At 29.7% G+C, this 15,942-nt stretch overlaps 1 long non-coding RNA gene across 2 annotated transcripts; it reads right to left on the bottom strand.

Annotated features, from left to right (window-relative positions):
• Nucleotides 1–12,606: 12,606 nt before the first annotated feature.
• LOC113786630 (uncharacterized) lies at nt 12,607–13,672 on the bottom strand. 2 transcript variants are annotated; one of them, XR_003472909.2, is made up of 3 exons: nt 13,487–13,651; nt 13,269–13,384; nt 12,607–13,144 (listed from the first exon to the last, which is right to left on the bottom strand). It is a non-coding gene; the product is annotated as an uncharacterized lncRNA (long non-coding RNA). The 2 variants fall into 2 exon arrangements; XR_012162141.1 differs by lacking the exon at nt 12,607–13,144 and having other exon boundaries at nt 13,172–13,384; nt 13,487–13,672.
• Nucleotides 13,673–15,942: the final 2,270 nt, after the last annotated feature.

Raw genomic sequence — 15,942 nt, 5'->3', positions numbered from 1 at the left:
TAGAAGGCAAGTCTCGAGCAACAACAGTGACAATAATGGTGATCCAGTAATTCCTATCCGATGTTACAGGTGTGGTAAGCAAGGTCATATGACGTTTGAGTGCAAGGATGCTGCAATTACTTGTTTTAATTATCAACAACAAGGCCACATCAGCACTGCATGCCCCAATCCAAAGATAACTCCACAACAAGGAATACAAATTTCCCAAGCCAGTCGACCTAAATGTAATGAAAGAGTTTTTGCCCTTAGTGGTGCAGGAGCGTTTGAGAAAGACAACTTGATCCAATGTACATGTCTCATAAGTGATACTCCTTTATTTGTACTATTTGATAGTTGTGCCACTTATTCCTTTGTGTCTCTTGATTGTGTTAGATGTTTAAGACTACGTGCGTCATGTTTGTAGTATGATTTGATTGTGAATACACCAACTAGTAATTATGTTGACACCTCTAGTGTTTGTCTTGACATTCCTATCCATGTGTGTGAAAGGGACTTCCAAATTGACTTACCGTGTTTACATGTCCGTCTAGTCAATGTGATTCTCGGTATGGATTGGTTATTTCCAACCATGTTCGCGTAGAATTCATGGAGCCAGAAGAGAGTGAGAAGCCTAGCAATATATCTGCAAACCAAGTGAAGACACTCTTGAAAGAAGATGCCCAATTATACATGATCCTATCCTCATTGGAATTTTAGAAAAAGTGGTAGTTCAAGATGTTCCTATTGTGTGTGAATTCCTTGAAGTATTTTCTAAAGATGTCAATAGTTTGCCACCAAAGCATGAGACTGAGTTTAACATTGACCTTGTACTAGGTACTGGACCCATATCCATGGCACCGTATAGGATGTCTTCATTTGAATTCTTTGAGTTTAAGAAGCAATTGAAGGAGCTTTTAGATAAGTTGTTTTGTTTGTTAGAGACTTGTAACAATAGGAAGTTTGTTTTGTCTATTTAATATTTATGTGAAATAGATAATAACAAACAAAGCTATTATAACAACCTTTTGTTATCTAATTATCTATTATTAAGGAGTCAAACAAAATCAAGCAAACAGCCGATCCTAAATGAATTCAATATCTACTCGTTTTATTTGTAACTACCAAGAGTTTAATGGAAAAAATATAGGATACATAGTCAAATTATCTTATAAATATTTAAATATAAATAGATATAAAGAAGAAAAATACTGAATTAAAAATTTAATAGATAGAACTATGCCAAAATAAAGAGGAGCAAAAGTACGGTTGTGGTTGTAATAGCGATTAACATATACATAACTTTTTTATCAAAGAAGGCTTCAAGGTGAGTAATCACACCCTTTAAACTTACATGGTACATTTATTTTAGGAATTTGAGATGGAAAAAGAGTTAGATATTTCGAATGGTATTTTCTTATAAAAACATATTTTATCGAAACATAACTCTATTAAAATTAGGATTTTATGAAATACAATAATAGATTATGAGTTGATTTATTTACTACATTGTTTGTTGAATTACCATTTTTTTAATGATTTTTTGAATATGTATTCTTTAAAAGATTGTTTTATTATGTGTTCTTGAATGATTCTTGTTATTAGATATTCAAATGAAATATTATATCGTAAATATGATTTTATGAAGAAGATTGTTGAAAAAATGAATTATTTTTATTGTATGTGTTTGAGATGAGCTTATGTTCCATATGGATAGATCTTGTACTCCAAAGTTATTTTCTCGGATGAGATATGTTCTCCATTTGAGATGAGTTTTAAACTCTACACAAATGGGTCTTGTACCCCATACATAGACGAGTTTTAAACTACATGTGAGATGAGTTTTAAACTTCACACGAATAAGTCTTGTACCCCACATATAGATGAGTTTTAAACTCCACATGAGATGAGTTTTAAACTCCACGTGGATAGGTCTTGTACCCCACACTAGATGAGTTGGTGCTTCACATGATGAGATAATACTCACTTCGTAGAAGTAATATATCTCCATATAACGATGAGATGTCATTGAATTGATTTATTTATTTTTTGAAGAATAAATGTGTGTATTGGATTTATTTGATTATTGTAGATGTAAATTATTTTTAATTTAATTGATGATTTTTTTTTATTAATTATTGGAAGTAATTGATTATTATAGAAAAATCTTAGTAATATCATGTATATTTCTAAAAAATATTTTTGGAAGAACGCGGGTGCCATGATCGATTTTTCTAGTGACCGCGCCAGCTGAGAACAATACTTGTTTTAAAATTGTGTGTACTATTCACTTGGATTTAATATCTCATTAAAATGTTATTCTTAGAGACTTAGACCTTCGGAAACACGGAGAGTTGAGAAGTTCTTCCTCCTTTGAGAAGAGTAATTTCTTTAGATTAGGTTAGTATATCAAGAATAAGTAGACATAGTGTCTACATTGTATTTTATTTTGGAATTAGTTATTAAATGCCCAATTTTTAATATTTTGATTATTAAGAAATTTTCAGTTGTAACGTTTTATTTTAAGGATTTTACAATATTATTTCTTTTGAAAATTTTATTACTTATTATAGTACATTTTCTCTTATATAAATATGAAACCTTTTTTGTTATTACCTCAATTGTTATATCCGCGTAACTAGGCGTTATAAACAATGTATTTGACTTCAAAGAGTATTAAAGAAGATTCAAATTTATAATTGAAGAAAATCTAAAATAAGGTTTAATTCAAATTTATAATTGAAGAAAATTTAAAATGAGATTTGATTTAGATTTATAATTGAAGAAAATTTAATATAATATTTGATTCAAGTTTATAATTGATCAAAATCTAAAATAAAATTTGATTCATATTTATAATTGAAGAAAATCTTTGACCAAGTTGAAGAGAATATATGGTCAAAATTTGAAGAAGATTTGATCAATATTTATCTACAACAAAATATGAACATAATTAATATGAAGAATTTACAAACGCAATCTGAACAAAATACGAATAGAATCAAGATGAAGAATTTACAAACTCAATTTAAAGAATATATATAACAAAATCAATCTAAAGAACTTACAAACTCAATCTGAACAAGATACAACTCATAATTAAACAAAAAATAAATTTAAGCCTAGAGTTTAACTATAAATAGATACTCAAGTATGAAGAAGAAGAAGATCATCGAAAATAAGAAAAAAAATTGAAGAACTCACAAGCTCAAAGTTTCAAATTGATCTTGCAGTTCAAAGAGAGAAACACTTGTTGAAGTTAGAAATATTTTCTTAGTATTATTTTCTTAGAGTATGAGAGTTATTATTATTATCAACTTTGTAAGAAACAACCACTCCAATTTCAATCTTTCGTTTCCAACCTGATAATGGTATAGTTCCTTCTTCCATTTGGGGTTGTTAGATTATTAGGAGAAGACTTGGCTTGTAGAATCATGTGTTTCGTAATTCAATGTATTTAAATGAGTGGATTCACTACAAGAAAAAAATGTTTTTGCAGCAGTTAAAAAGGGGGTTTGCAGTGGTTACAACCACCGTAATTTGATGTTTGCGACAGTTTTTCAACTGTCGCAGATTCGTGCATCGTGAGAATGTCTTGCGACGGGTTTAAACCGCCGTTCCAACTGCCGAAAATGTTTGCGACATTTCTAACCGACTCCAACATGGTCTTGAATTGCCTCTATATTATGGTCTAGGAAGGTATTGCGACAGTTAGAAACCGCCTATATGTGCTTTTTGCGACAGTTACAAACTGTCGCAAATTTAGTTCACTTTTTTTTTCTTCTTTTTTTGCCTTCTTTTTTTCATTTTTCATTAATTTAATTAAAATAAATATTCATAAATCTCATTCGTATAACTAAAATAAACATATATCAAATTATAAATAAAGCTCATTCATATAATATACTCAAAAGTAAAAACCATACATTAAATTTTGTTAAAACAATAAATAAATTTGTTTAAATATTCAAAAACTAAAATATTAACAAAATGACTAAATATGCAAAACAACATCAAACTTAGTTCATAAATCATCTAGGTAGTCTCTAATGATGTTCCATTATTAGACCGATAACTAGAATTAGAAGAACGTCTTCTATCTCTTGGTAATTCGGAAGTATATGTTGCCTGAAAAAACATGTAAGTATATATATTAAATTCAACCTCACTTTTTCATACATAATCAAGACTTTAATATTAACATCAAACTAATTAAAATTCAAACAAGATCAAAGGCTCAAAATCAAAACATATGAACATCAAACTAATTTCCAGATTTAATAATGGTAATAAACAACTCAAATAGAAGATTAATTAAAAACAGGGCCACTAATCTCATCGTAAAAACTATCAAATTAGTCAAAGCATGCGAAATAAACTTACTCAAATCAAGTGTTCAAAACAGAATCCAACTAAGTCTCAAATCCCTTATAAAAAGAACATATAAAAGAAAGTTAAATGTAACAAAAAATAATGACAAATTAATGTTGTAAATTTGATTTAACAAAAGGAAATGAATTAATAATAAACAATGCTAATGATGTTAGAATCAATGTAACAAATTGATTAAGAGAAATGTGTATCCAAGGTAGCAAGTTAGTTTCCAAGAAATGATAAAAAGCATATCATTACATTCTGTAAAACCAACTTTCAAATCAAAATCTTGAGTCTTGACATCTTATTTCAATACTTTCTACTATCCATGTTTTCCAACATTTTACAGTCCCAACCTCGTGGCACTATTAGAGCGGGATTTCCCAAAATAAAAGAAGTTCATAATTTACGTTAACACAATGAATATAATAAGAGTCTTCAAGACAAGATAACTTCTGATACTCTGAGGATACTAGCCATCCCTTGCAGCTTGCAACTCGTCTGCGTCCATCGCAAACGCCAAACACAAACAACGAGGGGTGAGTTTCGCAATCATGTAATAGTATAAGATAAACAAGGAGAACACACAAGTACTCAAATTAGCACAAATAAAGAGAAACATTAAAAAACATAATATCAAAGGTTAATCTAATTCAATCACAATAAAACAGTCACAAGGATAAAATATTTTGCATGTCCTACACTTTATACTTCATCATTTGGTACCATTCAATTCTGAAGTGCTTAGTTAGAAGGCCTGATACTATGCCACTACAAGAATGGACAGACAATTCATGAATAGCCAAGTCATCATAGAACCCCTCAACTCAACTCGAGACACATATACGCGACGATCGGGTTACTCTTTTGATGCACAATAGCTCCCAACCTTAGGGAATAACCCACTAATCGACTTAGGAATTCTCAACCAGAGATACCCCCAAGGTCTATCAGTCTTACCTTACAGTTTGACTATAGCCCTCCACGATCAGGCTCATTTAGTTGTACTTCCCCGAATCACTAGGTTTGTCAGACCATCCCTTTATGATGACAAAATAGTTCTCACTCCAAAACCTACAACACCTATCTCATACTTATTCGATTATCACAACTCAACAAGTCTCAGTATGAATTTACAATATTCATCAGTATTTACATAATTTTATATGTATATCAGTCTATCACAATAAAATTCCAATATTTGGTTTACACCACTCACAATGCACAATCTAGTCCTATCAATCACAGAGTAAGAAATCAAACAAGTGGTGAATTCAAGTAATTTCACAATTTCAATCAAGTAAACAAGAGCACTCAAATACATAACATTCATACAATAACAATCAACATAAGGTTTCATAAAATCAAATAACATGCAATTTCAATATAAATTAATTTACGACAATTCTATAGATTTCTAAATTATACTTTAGTCCTCACTATTACCACTCTTATGTTATTAATTTATTATTATTACTCAATAGGATTCGATCGTACGTAGTAAGCCCCAGATGAACCTATAGAATTAAATAAGCGAATCGACTAAAATATATAAGGAAAACTAATAAAATAGTATATATAAGAAAATATATAAAAGCATTTAAATAGTATATTTTATATATTTTTTAAATAGGTTAAACTAAGTCTTTATATATAAGAAAAACTAATAAAATTATAACCAAATTTAATAAAATTATAAATAGTAAGTCTGCAATAACCTTCCAAGAAAATAAAAAAACAAAATGAATCCATAATTAGCAAACCGCAAAAAGTCCTTCAAACAATTACAAATAAAACAAAATGAACGGCAAGTCGGCGAGCCGATTGATACTGATAGACTTTAAAATAACAAATACTAATATTAATAAGTAATAATAAAAAACAGCAATAATATATATATATATATATATATATATATATATATATATATAAAATACCAGTCTATCAGACCTAATAGACTTTTTACAAGTCTGAGCCTGATCTATTTAAATTAATAAATTTTAAAAAAAAGTCTGAGTCTAATCTCATTTTTGTATAAATATGTCATTTCATAGCCTATTCCCACCCCTTTTATACCTTAGTCTTTTTTTTTTAAGTTAGAGTGAGTCTTCAAAATTGTCTCTTTCTATATTTAATCACCTGACTAATATTTTCGTTACCCTTCAATCAGTTTTTAAAATCTGTGTAGGGATTAACTTCTAGGTGGTTGGAGCAGATTGATTTACTCCAATCACAAAGATGAAAAGGAAGAATAACCTCCTTCAAAAGATAGTTTTACTTTTATTGATTGTCATGCTAAAAAAATTTCTAAATAAAATTACCAATCAAGTCGATTCGTTTATTTAATGTGTCATGTTTTTGCCAACAACCAACTCTAATAGTCCGCGAAAAAAAAATAAAACAACAAAACAATCAAATACAAATTAATTATTTGGTACATATATATATATATATATATATATATATATATATTTAATTATGCTTCTTGTAAAAATACAGGGAACAACAGGGAACAATTCTGCTACTTTCGAGACAAGGTTTACCAATTTCGTTCAAAACACGTTACTCTTGAGATATCATTTTATAAATAGTTGATATTCAAACATAATATAAATTAAAAAATTATTAATTTAAATCATGATTGTGAAAAATCAAGTAAAATAGGAAAAGGCAATTAATTAGATGATCGGAAAACAAAACCCAAATAACAATGGCATAAGATGTGGGTGTTCGCTAATAATTTAAGAATGGCAAGAAACAATGGTGTATTTTATCGTAAGAGTGCGGTTGTACTGTTTTGATATGAGAAAGTATGAGTTTGTGAAAACAGAGCATGCGGCAATCCCTTTTTTTTCTTCTTTAAGTAAGCGAATTCGAACATACCTATTAGTCATTAAGCGGCCAACACTTAGGTACATATTCTTCTTCTTCTAATATTTAAAAATTAAAATGTTTTATATTATTAATTAATTAATTAATTATCATTTAATAAAAGTGGGGTTTAGGAGTTTTTGGAAAACTCGTCTTCCTACGCTCCACAACGGTCTGCAATGTAACATTTGATTTGATGTTAGGGACCAAAACCAATCGTCTCAGATTTAACAGAGACTAAATTCAAATAAAAAATAAGAAATCAAACACATCGATAATAATAGTTGTGCATCATTATATCATTAAAATATAATAATAAAAAATTAGAGTGTTATAGCATGCAAAAATACTTTTCATCAGAGGCATGCAGAAATATTGTTCCTCAAAGGCATGCAGAAATATTATTCATCAGAGCCATGCAGAAATATTGTTCATCAGAGAAATGAATAAATATTGTTAATCAGAGACATGCAAAAATACTTTTCATAAAGGCATGCATAAATATTGTTCATAGAGGCATGTATAAATATTGTTCATAGAAGCTTGCAGAAATATTGTTCATTAGAGGCATGCATAAATATTATTCATCATAGGCATGCTAATAGGAAGCACATTTCAGTGTTTAAAGAAAGACCTGCATAATCATAAGACACAAATCTTTAGGGGTAGATGTGTGCACACAACAGGACATGCGTTGACTGAGTTTGACTTTGCCACCTAGGCCGTTTATCTAGTTGTTTCCTCTGGTCGTTTCATTTTGGTTTCGTGTTCTAATTCTTAGTTCAAACAATCTCCTATTTGCTTCGAATATCTACTTCTGATTTTGTTTCTTTTGTGTTCCATGTTCTAATTCCTATACACTTAATGAAATCATTAATACAATAAATTATTCTCACAATTTGTTAACATCAAAACTACATAGAGGAAATGTTCAACGGACTAACTTGGGTCCAACAAGTTCACCCACAAACCTTTGCGAAGGGAGTGATATTCCAGAATTATATACACAAACATTGACAATGATAATTCATGCATATTTATTCATATGTAATTCATATTGAATTCACCAAATTATACATCCAATTCAAGTACTTAAATCATATAGTCATGTACACAAAAGTGGACATAATTTAAATACATACATCAAGACATGGTATGGTATAGTTATAAAGTGCCTGACCTCGCAATGCTTCCCTAAATATTATTGATTCAACTTATCACTTGTAATGCTTTAAATTGTGTTTAACTTTAATCAAAACAAAGCCCTACATTTCCCTAATACTAATTCGACCTTTATCGATAATTTTTTTCAACGTTACAATTTCATCGTAAAATTGATACAGATAAGTTTTTATTAATCAAAGTGGCATTAATATCCCATTTTACAAGGATAAACTCTTACCATTGAGCTAAAACCACAAGTATACTAGAGAAACATAAATTATATATTTAAAGTAAATTATAAGATCATATAAATATTATGAAGTAGAAATAAAATTATATGCTAAGATGTAGCATAATTTACTTTTAAACATAAATTATTCACAGCTATATTTGTAGTCACAATAACCATTAATGCAAGCAACATCATAATTTTCTATTTCTTCACAATCATAACCATTAATGCAGACACTCCTGGCCCATCCATACGACAACCAATATCCTCTGATCCATTATCTCGAGTAGCAACCTCTTTTTCCACTCTTCCATCAGTCTCCGTTTCCCCCATTCCCTCGATCATAGTTGTTGCTGCCACTTCTCAACCTTCCATTCATCTCCCTACTCCTCATTGCATGGCTGGACCATCCAATTCTGATATCATGGATGCACTTCAGACCATCATGGCACGCCAGCTTCAATAGGATCAAGAGAGCACCTTGTTACGAACCTGACTGATATAATAATTGGTTCCTAAATTGGGACTCATTCCACCCCCATTTCATCTTGCTCCCACTCCTCCTCCAATCCCTAACCCTGCAAAATCCTCCTATTTTGAAGGATTTTCTCCATCACTTGCAAATTAGACACTTTTGCTCCTTCCTTTTTGTATAACAAAGGGGGAAAGTAAAGTTAGTTTTTATTCTATCTGTAGAAATCCTTTTCATATTTAAGATTCTATGAATTTGTTGCTGCAAACTAACCTTCAATAAATTAATGAAAAAGCAGCTCATGTTGAAATTATATGCATGTTTTAAATTTATTCCAAAATCACTTACTGCATAAATTGAGGGGGAGCTTTTAAAGCTCTTCAAAATTAAAATTTAAATCATAATTAAAATCTAAATTAACATGTTTGTCATCATCAAAAATGGGGAGATTGTTAAGACAAACTCTTAAATTAAAGTTTTGATGAAAATAAACAAAGGTCAATTAAGAATGTTAATTACGATTCTAAAATGTTATGTTAATTTAACTTGTGCTTTTGAGTGAATTAATTCAAAGATAGGAATCAAGCAAAGCAAAGAAATCAGATAAAGAATGAACAAATAAAGAAACAAGAACATTATGGACAAATGGAGAATGTTCTCCAGAATCAAGACTGGTCATCACATCCTCAAGATCAACCAATCTCCATTAGTTCAAAGAAGATTATGCCTCTGAATTTCATGCTATTGGAATCAGTACTTGACAAGGATCATGAATCAAGCAAATTAAAAAAAAATTGAACCTTCTCCAACTTAACTGTCAAGAAAGTGAATCAATCTTGATATGTACAAGACATCCAGATTAATCAAGAAGTCATCTAGAATGATCAAGACTGAACCTCTAGATTGATCATCAATCTCCAGAAAAGATCAAAAACTGACAGTCTAGATTGATTATCAATCTCCACAATTCTACAGAAGTTCATCATCATTCTCCAAACTGTTTTGAACAGAATCAAATCTCCAGATCGAATAAAAATCATCAACAAATATATCTGAAGTATAAAAGATCATGAAACACAAGAAATATATGATCAAGAACGAAGAAAAACGCCCAGTCAAACATATTTCATAAAGTATTCAAAAGCTGGAATATTTTATTCATATATATTGGTTTTGGTCTAAACTGACAGAGCATTACCAAAAGCTCTTTTGACCATTATTAGTTACTCCAAAATGCCTATAAAAGAAAGGCCAATGCTCAGGGAAATTGTAGAAGTTCAAGTATTGTCAAGTCTCACAAATCATTCACATTCACATACTTGAAATTCTCACTTTCTCAAAAATGATTCAGTTCTAATTATATATCTTACTCTGTTATTATTGTATTGAATTCTTTGTAAAGAATCGAATCTCAAACAAGAGTTGAGACATCTCAGATTCTATCAAAACAATTTCATCATTATTGTAAAACTCAAACTATAAGAGTTTAGTATAGTTTGAATAGATGATAAGAAATCTTATCAAAGTTAAAAGGTGACGTGATTAAATATCTTTCTGGGTGGAAAGAAATAGAGCTTGTAACTGATCAAGGTTGATGTGAACTAGGTTCTGTAAAACTAAGAAGGTTCTTTGTTTAGAACACTTAGTGGAAAAACACACAGTTGTGAGGACTAGACGTAGCCCAAGTTGGGTGAACCACGATACATCCTTGTGTGGTAATCTTTCTTTTATCTCCTTATTTATTAAGCCTGATTAATTACTTGAGTTAAAAACATAAACTGAATTTCTGTTTTTAAGCTAACCAAGAACGTTCTTCGTTTTCTGTTTTTCTTAACCAAGATCATTCTTGAGTTAAATCCTTAAGTTTTTCAGGAATTTTTAAATAGGAACATTTACAATTCAAACCCCCCCTTCATTGTAAATCGAAATTACTACTTCATCTAATACAAGAGACTGCAACACCACCGAAATAGAGAGAAGAAAAAGGACGAATCATTGTAAAATATTTAGCAAACATATATGTGACAGTACTAAACATTATATTGAAAACACTAAATTTTAGTTTTTCATTTAAGCTTTGTATTGTGCATCTTTTATATTGCTTTACTTTTTCGTAGTCAAGGTGTGACAACCCTTTCACTACCTTAATAATATTTATAAGATTTAAGTATTTTAATTTCTACAATTTTATTAATTGTTAATTTTGTGTTTTTAGTAAAATTACTTTAGTTGTAAGGGTAAAATAGGGAAGTAGTATTATTAACAAGTCTAAGTGGCAAAGGTAGAGCTTGCCACCTTTACTTCTATCTTTTTATCCTTCTTTCACGTGTTCTAACTCATCTTCCACCTTAATTGTCTTTTATTTTCAAGTAACACACCCTCAAAACAATTCTGAAAACACCAATACAGCTTGCATGCGGGAATTTGTCTCTTCATCCTAATAAATCATCTCAAATCAGCAAAGTAAGGAAACCATCTACAAGAGGAGCTCATAGCTACTATGAACCAAAATCATCATCTTCTTTAGTGTTGTTTCCATGAGTTCTGTTACATTAATTTATTTTTAGCATGAGGGTGTTGTGTGGTTTATTCATGGAAATCTTTGGCATATAAATGGTTTGATTCTGTACCTAAATGATATAAATTGTTTGTATACTTGTTGCTCGTTGTTGTGTTAGTGATTTATAAATCTCATAATTCTAGGATTTGAATTTTAGTGCAAGGTGATAATTCTACCCCTGGTGACAAATACATGCGCTTGGATGTTTTTCATCCTTGCCAATTTATTTTGTCTTTGATAGTTGTATCTATTTCTACTTCTGATTGCTCGTCGTTAAATTCTAAGTATTTCTACCTCTAGTAGTTTTCTTCATTTTGCTTCTTGTGACTATCATTAAAAGTCTAAGTATTTCAGCCTCAAACGGTTTTCTTTGTATTGCCTCTGATACTCTTTCTCTATTCTTCTTCCTCTATTTCTCTTTCTCTCTATTCTATTTCTTCTGATTCTCTTTCTCTCTATTCTACTTCTTCTGATTCTCTTTCTTTCTATTCTTCTTCCTTTAACTCTTTCTTTATTCTTCTTCCTTTAACTCTTTCTTTATTCTTCTTCCGTTAACTCTTTCTCTTTTTTTTCTTTCTCCTTCTCTAATTCCTTACCTTTTCTTTCTTCCTCTGACTCTTATCACTGTTCGTCATCCTATGAACGTGTAGGAGTCCAATGCAGACAACTAGATGTCGTTTGTGGATGAGTAGTACCTAGTACCCTTGTAAAAATCGGCTTAGGCGTAGTCGGGTTATCAAGTCGATAACCCTTATTGCTATTTAACTTATTTTAAAATTAAATTTGAAAAATATTATTTATTTGGAAAGATTTTATAAAATTGGTAAACTTTGTTGTGAATTTAATATTTAACAGATGTATATAAAATGATTTGTTTAAAAAGGGGAAAAAAAATTGCATGAAAATCAAGGTGTTACAATCACCGTTACAATTGATCAATAAATGTCAAGTCTTTACAAACATTCACCACTTCATTTCCTGTCAAGGATGGTGGCTTAAACAAATAATAAACATTACCACTATGACTCTAACCAATTAAGGTCATTACCAATTTACCATAATCTCCGCAATCAATTACGAAATTATGTACCATGGACGCATAAACACATATAGATATTGCATCATATATATAGGCACAATGAATCATTTCATCGTCAATAACATAATAAGATAATTCAGGCATATTTATTCATATGTAAATCATATTTTATTCACCAAACCATACATCCAATTCAAGTACTTAAGTCATATAGTCATGTACACAAAAGTGCACATAAAAACATAAATCAAGACATGGTATGGTATAGTTAGAAAGTGTCAGACCTCGCAATGCTTCCATAAAGATTCTCGATTCAACTCAACACCCGTTATCACTTGTGATACTTTAAATCACGTTTAACCTTAATCAAAACAAAGCTCCACATTTCCCTAAATAGAGCTCCCTTAATTATTATCGACAAAATAATCAGTTTGTACTTTGAAAAAATTTCCTCTCCTGCGAAACCAATCATAGACAGGAATATAAAACTCTATATATATAGAGATAAATATATTTTTATTAATTAAAGTGACATTAATGGTCATTTTACAATTATATCCTACGATATAGCATAATTTACTTTTAAACTTAATTATTCACAGGTATATTGGTATTCACAAAAACCATCAATGCAAGCAACTTCATAATAATCGAATTCTTCACAATCACGCCAAGAATTGCAAGGAGCTTTCTCTCCTGCATTGTCAAATAATACGAAATGAATGTAACTAAACGGTAATAAGATTTTGTGTATAAGATAAATTCAAACTTTTTAAAATGGTGTGAAAAAAGACATACTTTCCATGCTTACAACAAGTGATAGAGAAAGAAAGATAATCAAAGCATAAACAAACACGAAAATCTGAGCCATATTTTGTTCTGCAGTGCATGTAATAAATTGAATATTCTTGATCACTTTATAAGTAAACATTTCATGCTTTCTTAACTTCAAATAAATAGTTTTTATTACTTAGGAGTTGCAAGAAGCCATTTATAAAATTGAAATTAATGTTAAATGTAACTAATAAGTATAACACATGTATCCCTTGAACTTTATTATATATTTTTTATTTATACATTAACCTTTCATAATAGTTAAGGAAAAATACCAAAATTGAAACAATAATAATCAACGATGAAAAAAACACACATTTATTTATTTAAAGTACCATAGGATTGAAACGATAAAATTGATACATATTAAATGTACAAATTGTATTTAGAAAAATGGTGTGTTATCTTGCTTAAGGAAAGAAATAGAATTAATTAATTAGTTATGGGATATAATAGTGTGTTTGTATCGACATAAAAAAAATTAGGTCTTTGATTTGAAAAGTGTTACTAATTTAAAATATTTTTTTTTATAAAACTTATTTTTGAAATTTAAGTCATATTTCTATTAAAATTTAAATTAAACTAATTTATTAAAGTTTAATCAATTCCAACTTATTACTAATTAGGTTATTGAAGAATATAGGACATTACATAAATTGTTTTTATGTTTATTGAAGTTAAAATGTTAATTGAAGTTCATGTATTTAAATTACGTACAATTTGACTCTTCAACATTTCATAAGATTACTATTCACTGAGACGCTTTATTGAAAGTATGATTGGTTATGTATGGTTTGAATTAATTTGTTAACGTATTTTTTATTTGTTAACGACAAAAGTTAAAAATACAATTATTTGAACTCCTGAATTACAAATTCAGAAAAGTATTTGAAATTTAGAATATTCAACCGTTCTTTCATCTCATGCTCAATATTTAAAGAATTATTATAATCTCAATTCATAATAATTAAGGGATAGCTTTAACGTTTTTGTCTTGTTTTTTTGGCTTTCCTGTTTGATAGATGGTGGAGTTGGGGTGTCAATATAGAGGATGCTATTTTTGCCATTTGATGCATTTGAACTCTAATTTCATACATACCTTAATTTCTTAAAAGACATAGATATCTCTATTACTATAGTTTGTGAATAAATGTCCAATTATTACAGTAGGGCATAAATGGTTTTTTTTAAGTCAGTTAAAAATAATTTATTAAGTCGGTTCTATGTCAGATTTAAAAACTACTAACTTAAAAAATCATTCATTGTTAAGTCGGTTAAACTTCAACCGACTTAAAAAGTCTATTCTTTTTTAATAAAAAATCTATTTCTCCTTCTTATATATATAAACATATCTAAAATTTAATACCAATTAAAATTTCATACACATTCATAATTTTATACAAAATACAATTAAACGGAGAGTATAAAAATTTCAAACACAATCATAATTTTATACAAAACACATTTAGAAGATATGGTATGCAAACCAAAAATACATCACTTAAAAAAGATAGACACCTATCTACAAAATCTTATAATAGAACCTAATAATATTGGTCCATATATCTATGCCTTGATAGTGATAAGAACGTCAACAAAATGCAGCATACACAATCTTTCAAGGTTCAAGAAACTCCTACTCTTTAAATTATGTTGGGTTAATGTTTTATAACTTCTCATTTCTTCTCTTCTTGTCATCACACCTATGTACACTATAAGAAATTCTCTCATTTGTGGCCAACTTTACAAATATTTTGTGGCAAAAAAAAAACTCTCACAAATTAGTGACTGAAAAAGCCCTCACAGATACAAAAATTCAAATTGGTCTTTATTTGTGGCTGAAAAAACCCTCACAAAAGATTAAAATTTTAGTTGGATTTTGTGGCTGCCTAAGCCCTCACAAAATCACAACGTTGTCATTTTGTGAGGGTTTAGACCGCCACAAAATTCAGCTAAAACTGAAGCCTTTTGTGAGGGCTTTTGCAGCCACAAAATCAACCATTTGTGAGGGTAAAGGCCGCCACAAAGGCAAGCCATTTATGGCTGCCCAGACCGCCACAAAAGAGTTGATCCGTTGCAGTTTGGGCGGCAAAGGCTGCCACAAATTCTCATAGTTCCGTTGCACGTTGTGGCCGCCCAGACAGCCACAAATGACTTAATTTGTGACCGTTAAAACCGCCACAAAGGATTTTGTACCGTTGACTTTTGTGGCTGCTTTGGCCGCCACAAAGGATTAACCATTTTCTATAAATATCCCTCCACTACTCTTATCATTTTTCACTTCTACCTTCTCTCTAAACCTTCTTTCTAAATTTTCTCTCCACCTTCTCTCTACAAAAATTATTTCTCCAAGTTTTTTCTTTACTATCTTGAATTTTGGTAAGTTTATATTATATATTTAGTTTTTTAATTTTATTTTT

The sequence above is a fragment of the Cicer arietinum genome, chromosome 3, assembly GCF_000331145.2.
Source record: "Cicer arietinum cultivar CDC Frontier isolate Library 1 chromosome 3, Cicar.CDCFrontier_v2.0, whole genome shotgun sequence".
Taxonomy (NCBI): Eukaryota; Viridiplantae; Streptophyta; class Magnoliopsida; order Fabales; family Fabaceae; genus Cicer; species Cicer arietinum.
The sequence above is the reverse complement of the archived record's forward strand: the minus strand, read 5'-3'. Positions and strand labels throughout refer to the sequence as shown.